The sequence below is a fragment of the Tachyglossus aculeatus genome, chromosome X2, assembly GCF_015852505.1.
Source record: "Tachyglossus aculeatus isolate mTacAcu1 chromosome X2, mTacAcu1.pri, whole genome shotgun sequence".
NCBI classification, from domain to species: domain Eukaryota; kingdom Metazoa; phylum Chordata; class Mammalia; order Monotremata; family Tachyglossidae; genus Tachyglossus; species Tachyglossus aculeatus.
Genome location: NC_052100.1, coordinates 9155175 through 9162922, shown reverse-complemented (window position 1 = coordinate 9162922; position 7748 = coordinate 9155175).

Sequence of the window (7748 nt, the reverse complement as noted above, 5' to 3'; positions counted from 1 at the left end):
AACTGTGACCTGATCACCTTGTATCCACCCCAGCCCTTAGAACAGTGCTTCACACATATTAAGCGCTTAATAAATGCTATCATTATTATTATTTCATCCACTCCTACACTTGGGGCTGCAGGGCACTGTTGGAGGAATGTCTTTTTATTGTTGTATTGGACTCTCCCAAGCGCTCAGTACAGTGCTCTGCACACAGTCAATAAATACGAATGATAGATGAAAGAAAGGAAGTTCAGGCACCAGGACCCCTTCAGCTCCTTTTCTTAGTATAGCGCTCAGTGCTTAGTACAGTGCTCTGCACACAGTAAGCGCTCAATAAATACAATTGATTTATTGATTTCGGCTGGGACTCTGCTCTTTGTTCCACTCAGCAACAATACTTTTCCCACATCAGCACCCACCCCCATTGCCCTCGGTAATTATTCCAGAAGTTCAACTCCCTCCTGAAGTTCCTAGGAGCCCCACTTCCCCTCACCCCTGATGGCCTTGCAAACTTCTTAACTGATTAAATTGAAACCACCAAACACTAGCCAAGGTCTCCAGCTCCCTCCCACCCTTATCGTCGCTTCTCATCCTTCTCGGCCATTTCTAGGGGAAATAGTTTTCAAAAATCTGCAGTCTCTGCCTGTGTCTCTGTCCCCATCCCCGAATCACCTTCTAAAAACAGTAGCTCCCACTCTTCTTGAGCACACTCAGTGCTCAATATGTACGATTGATTGATCGATTAGGGATGGATTGTGTCTTTGACTTCTACTGTACTCTTCCAAGTGTTCTGGACAGTGTGACGGTCAGAGAACTATAATTCATTCTTTCATTGACTGAACGATGACAATAACAATGATAATGGCATTTGTTAAGCGCTTATTGAGCGCGTGGCTCAGTGGAAAGAGCCCGGGCTTTGGAGTCAGAGGCCATGGGTTCAAATCCCGGCTCCGCCAACTGTCAGCTGGGTGACTTTTGGCAAGTCATTTCACTTCTCTGTGCCTCAGTTCCCTCATCTGTAAAATGGGGATTAAGACTGTGAGCCCCCTGTGGGACAACCTGATCACCTTGTAACCTCCCCAGCGCTTAGAACAGTGCTTTGCACATAGTAAGCGCTTAATAAATGCTATAATTATTATTACTATGTGCCAGCCGCTGTACTAAGCGTTGGGGTGGATACAAGCAAATCGAGTTGGGCACAGTCCCCTTCCCAGGTCGAGGCTCACAGTCTCAATCCCCATTTTACAGATGAGATAACTGAGGCCCAGAGAATAATAATAATGATTAGGGTATTCGTTAAGCGCTTACTATTTGCAAAGCACTGTTCTAAGTGCTAGTAATCAGGTTGTTCCACGTGGGGCTCACAGTCTTAATCCCCATTTTACAGATGAGGTAACTGAGGCACAGAGAAGTGAAGCAACTTGTCCGAGGTCACACAACAGACAAATGGCAGAGCCAGGATTAGAACCCACGTCCTCTGACTCCCAAGCCCGTGCTCTTTCTACTTCACCCTGCAATTATTCTTAATCATTCTTAAAAAAACTATTCTTAACAATTTATAATTATTTCCAATTATTATCCTTCTGTTGCTTTCCAAATCCTTGGGACACGATGCAGAAACCTTCCCCAGCCCTTTGAAAGGAAACATGATTGCAAAGACAAGGTAAACACCAAGTCCTTTTCTTTTACATGTGTGTGTGACAAAGAGTGACAAACATAGCTGCTTCTAGCCCCATTAGCCAGGCTACAGTAGAGACCGCATGCAGGGCTAGTATTGTTTTAACCCTTAACATAATGGAAATGTTATATTGAAGATCATTTGAACCAAAAGATTAATGGCACAAGCGAAGATGAACTGGTAAACTCCATTTTGATACACTTAATTTGTAATGTTTCAGCTATTAAGTCTCTCCCACGGGCTCAGCTGCCTCCTTATTAGACTCTTTAAGATTAAGATTCAAGATTTCTCAGCCTAGTCCTATTTTAGTTCATTCTTAATAGCTGTTTAAGAAGAGGAAAACTCCAGATTCAATTATCATTCTAAGTTTTCCCTTGCAATCTTAGTACTAACTTTACCCCAAACAACATTTCTTTACCAAATTTCAATATTCCAATTTGTCCAAAATTATACAAAAACAGAATACATTTCCTTATATTTTTTTTTCCATCACACATTTAGTTAGCTCCCCAGCAATCATATCAAAGCAAGTTTCCTTCTTCAAACCGTCATGTTTATCCAGGCCAGATGTAAAGGCGACAGTTTGAATAGACTTGCTTATAATAATAATAATGTTAGTATTTGTTAAGCGCTTACTATGTGCCGACACTGTTCTAAGCGCTGGGGGAGATACAGGGTAATCAGGTTGTCCCGGGTGGGGCTCACAGTCTCAATCCCCATTTTACAGATGAGGGAACTGAGGCACCGAGAAGTTAGGTGACCTGCCTAAAGTCACACAGCTGCCAAGTGGCGGAGGCGGGATTAGAACCCACGACCTCTGACTCCCAAACTCGGGCTCTTGCCACTAAGCCACGCTGCTTATACCAATTTAACAAAATCTAATGCATTAGAATTTCAGAAATAGTGATTAAATCACCACCTCTACAGTTACTTCTAGCTCCGGAGAGCAATTGCAAATTCTCACCCAATCACCTTTGCAGTTTCACACTTTACTGTCTGATTGTGGGCGGTGGCCATTTGATTGAGGGGGGCGGGGGGGGCTTCTCGCAAACAAATTTCTTTTGATCTTTTAAAAACTGGTAGCTCCAGCCCCCCTAGGGTTCTTCTTAGTCCCAACTAGGCCCTAAATTGCAGATTCCTTGCAACTAGCTGGGTGGATTCAAGCAGTTCATTTAAACATAACCCACTCTACACACAGACACTCTTACACAAATTGCGGGGTGTGGGGGGGGCAATCTGAATACATTTTCACACCAGCTTTTCAACACTTAAAACAGAACACACATTCACACTCTTACACCAACGAGAGGGTGCACCCAATCCCAACACGTTCACCCAATCTTTTCGGTACTTTAGAACAGAACAGAGATGTTGTCGGGTCATCATCAGCAACTCTTCTTCATCAGGGGTGTTAACTATCTCGAATATTGATCTCTCATGTGAGGCTGTTTTAGTGCCTGCAACCATCCCAAGGCTCCTCAGACTTGGGAAAGAGATCCTCCCAATCATTCTCGATTGTTCTTTTTAAAGCATCGGGAACTGTGTGACAGCTCTCTCTTTCTTAACTCTCTGCTACCTTTCTGCTGAGGAGTGGCATGGCGTACTGGATAGAGTACAGACCTGGAAGTTAGAAGGTCACGAGTTCCAAAGCCGTCTCTGTCACTTGTCTGCTGTGTGAGCTTGGGCAAGGCGCTTCACTTCTCTGTGCCTCAGTGACCTGCTCTGTAAAATGGGGATTGAGACTGTGAGCCCGACCTACGTAGAACAGGGACTGCGTCCAACCTGATTAACTTGTATCTACCCCAGCGCTTAATACAGTGCTTGGTGCATAGAAAGTACTTACAAATATTATTATTATTGTTTCTAGACTTTAAGCTCATCATGGGCTGGGAACATGTCTACCAACTCTGTTATATTGTACTCTCCCAAGCACTTAGTACAGTGCTCTGCACACAGTAAGCACTCAATTTTTTATTGTTATTATTATTATTACCACCTGCTCGAAGATTTCTCATTGTTTGGTCTTCTGCACCAAAAGGTTGCCACCCCCTGGTTTAATTGAATCTCACGCAGAATGGACTATGAGTCTGACCCAAGGTGAAATTGGTTCTAGTCTGATGTTGGGAACTCCCCTCACCCTTCAACTATTCCGTGTCCCAGGAGACATTTTCATTCAATCAATCAATCAGTCAATGGTATTTATTGAGTGCTTACTGTGTGCAGAGCATTCATTCATTCAATCGTATTTATTGAGCGCTTACTGTGTGCAGAGCACTGTACTAAGCGCTTGGGAAGTACAAGTTGGAAACAACTTGGCAACAAGTTGGCAGAGCACTGCACTAAGCACTCGGGAGAGTACAACGGAGTTGGAAGACGCGATCCCTGCCCAGTAATATTTACTGTTGGTCCAGTGGAAAGAGCCCAGGTTTGGGAATGAGTGGCCCTAGGTTCTAACTCCAGTTCAATCAGTGGTAATTTGTTGAGCACTTATTATGTGCAGAGCACTGTATTAAGCACTTGGGAGAATACAATATAACAGAGTTGGTACAGTTGTGTCTGTTGAGGCTGTACCATCAGTGGTCAAAGTTTCTAATAATAATAATGATGATGGTATTTGTTGAGCACTTACTATGTGCCAGGCACTGTACTAAGCACTGGGGTGGATGCAAGCAAATCGAGTTGGACACAGTCCCTGTCCCACGTGGGGCTCGCAGTCTCAATCCCCATTTTACAGATGAGGTAACTGAGGCCCAGAGAAGTCAAGTGACTTGCCCGAGGCCACACAGCAGACAAGTGGCGGAGCTGGAATTAGAACCAATGACCTCCTGACTCGCAGGCCCGGGCTCTACCCACTAGGACATGCTGCTTCTCTGATTCCGAAAAGCAGTTGGCCAACACAGTCAGGAAAGTCTGCAGCTCCGGCACTAGGCTGAGGGCACTTTGAGCTCGTTGTGGGCAGGACTGTCCCTGTTTATTGTTGTCTTGTTCTTTCTCAAGCATTTAGTACAGTGCTCTGCACACAGTAAGCGCTTCAGAAGTATGACTGATTGAATGAATGAAGGAATGAAGTGGGTCCTGCACTCTGAAAGGACTGTCCCACACATTTTGTGAGGTGTTGCACCCCCCTCCTCACCCTCCATGTCCCAGTGGGAACAGGATTGGCAGAGACCAGAGAGGGCCAGTGACACTGCACAAATGTCTGTCCTATCCGACTGACAATGACTATCCCCGCCCCTTCAAATCCTTATTGAAGGCACATCTCCTCCAAGAGACCTTCCCTGACTAAGCCCTCTTTTCCCTTTCTTCAACTCCCTTCCGCGTCACCCTGACTTGCTCCCTTTATTCATCCCCCCTCCCAGCCCCAAAGCACTTGTGTACATATCTCTAATTAATTAATTAATTAATTTATATTAATGTCTGTCTCCTCCTCTAGACTGGAAGCTCATTTTGGGCAGGGAATGTGTCTGTTATATCTTTATATTGTACTCTCCCAAACGCTTAGTACAGTGCTCTGTACACAGTAAGCGCTCAAAAAATGTGACTGATTGATTCGTTTCTCAGTGCCTCAGTTTCCTCATCTACAAAATGGGGATTCAATCCCTGTTCTCCCTCTCCCTTAGACTGGGAGCCCCTTGTAGGGCTGGGACTGTGTCTGACCTGCTTATCTTTCCTCCACCCTAGCGCTTCATATAGCGCTGGGCACATAGTAAGCATTCAATGAGTACCAGTATTCTTTTTCTTGTTATTATGCAAGCCATCAGCTTGAGAAGCAGCGTGGCTTAGTGGGTAGTGCACAGGCCTGGGAAGCAGAAGGACCTAGGTTCAAATTCCAGCTCTGCTGCTTATCTGCCTTGTGATCTCGGGCAAGTCACTTAACATCTCTGTGCCTCAGTTCCCTCATCCGTAAAATGGGGATTAAGACTGTGAACCCCATGTGGGACAGGGACTGCGTCCAACCTGATTTGCTTGTATCCACCCCTGGAGTTAACACAGTGCCGGGTCCATAGTAAACGCTTAACAGATACCATTTAAAAAAAAAAGCAAACAAAGCTAAATCCGTGCCCTTTCCAGATGATCCCCAGGAAGTTAAGAACTGTTCCGGGCCCCTCCGTGAAGCTGAATCCTTAGGATGATGGCTGTTGGGGACCGGGGTGGCTCTTCGGGGGCCTCTCTGTAACACCGGGCATGTAGTAAGCACCCCTCCTATTGCTAGGCCCAGTGTGGGGGCTGCAGGGGCTCCCCGAGTCAGCACCCCCGGACCCTTTGTGTCCCACCTGCTTCTGGAAACTGAACAATCTGGGTCGGTGCTGTGTCCCCCGGCCCCCAGGACATTGTGTGTATGTTGGGGGCTCAGGCCCCTTGCAAAGAGCTCGAGAGATACGATCGAATGAATGAATGAATGCAAGACCGGCCTTTTCTTCTCCCTCCGTTTCCCAAACAGACCCCAGGGGGCGCCCACGAGCTATAGCCGGAACAGGCTGTGAAAGGAGCAGTCAATGCACGCCCCCCAATCAATCAATCAATCAATCAATCGTATTTATTGAGCGCTTACTGTGTGCTAAGCACTGTACTAAGCGCTTGGCAGAGTACACTAGAACAACAGACACATTCACCGGCCCGCCTTTAGGGGGCGGGAGAATGGAAGCCGGCTCTCAGGCCCAACTTTGGGAGAGAGTCTAGGAGGGTGCGGTGAGGGGGGACAAGGGGATGAGTCCTGGCATCCTTAAGGTAGGGCTGGATGGGGGTGCCCCACATATATACAGAACACCAGGATGCACCTACACACCCCAGGCTACGCACAACACCCACCCGCCCCCCCGGGGCCCAAAGGCGCACACACAAAGCCTCATCTGTACAATAGGGTTTCGAGATCTGTTCTCCCTTCCCCTTAGGCTGGGAGCCCCTTTTGAGTCAGGGACTATGTCCCATTCAATTACCTGGTTTCTATCCCGGTGCTTAGTACAGTGCTTGGAACATAATACCACCATCATCATAGTAAGCCCTTAATATAATAATAATGAAAACCAGGCTGAGCACCTACAAAAAAACAGTTGCACAAACCCACATGGGCCATCAAGATGCATGTACACTCTCTCTCTCTCTCTCAGCATCAGGCTGCATACACACACAGAGACCAACAGGCCGTATCCCCACACTACCAGCCTATGCACAGACACACACGACACCAAGTTAAACACACATACCACCCAGTTGAGGAACTCTCTACCGGCCTTCCGCATGCACTGTGCATGCTGAGCCAGGTAGAAAGCCCTCTCTCTGCTTGGGAAGCGGTGCGGCTTAGTGGACAGAGCCCAGACCTGGGAGTTGGAGGACCTGAGTTCTAATCCTGGCTCTCTCATGGGTCTGTGGTATGACTTTGGCCAAGTCCCTTCACTTCTCTGGGCCTCAGTTTCCTCAAGTGTAAAATGGGGATTCAATACCTGTTTTCCATCCTATGAGCCCCATGTAAGACAGGGACTGGGTAAGTGCTCAATAAATACGATTGAATGAATTAGCATTTGCGAAAGTACAACAGTAAAGATTGACAATCCCTGCCTACAATGAGCTCACAGCCTAGAAGGGGGGAGACATCAATAGATATAATTCCAGTGCGCAGAACACTGCTTGACACATAGTAAGTGCCTAAAGAATGTTCTTATAAGTATTATTGGCCCTTCTCTTCCACCACAGCTGAGCAAAATGCACCCCTACTTGCTCTCCACCTCCCACAACAGCTGAGGAACCCTCTGCCTGCCCCCTGCTTGCTCTGTGCTGAGTACAAAAGCCTCTGCTGTGCCTGTTCAGACCCTCTTCACCTCCAGAGTTGAACAAAACTTCAAGCATCTGCAGCCTCGCCTCCATGCACGTTGGCAGCCCCCCAACGAGGAGACCTTGTCCCATCCTGCTCTCCACCGCCCTGGCGGGAATGAGACCAGCGCCTGCCTGGTTGAGGGGCTGTAAGGGCAGGTATGTGTTTCTGTATCTTTGCGTGTGTATGTACTCAGCCGGGTTTGGTGTTTGCACGTTGTGAGAGGGAGCGGCTCCCTGAGAGCCAGTTCGGATGAACAGATGAACCCACTGACATACA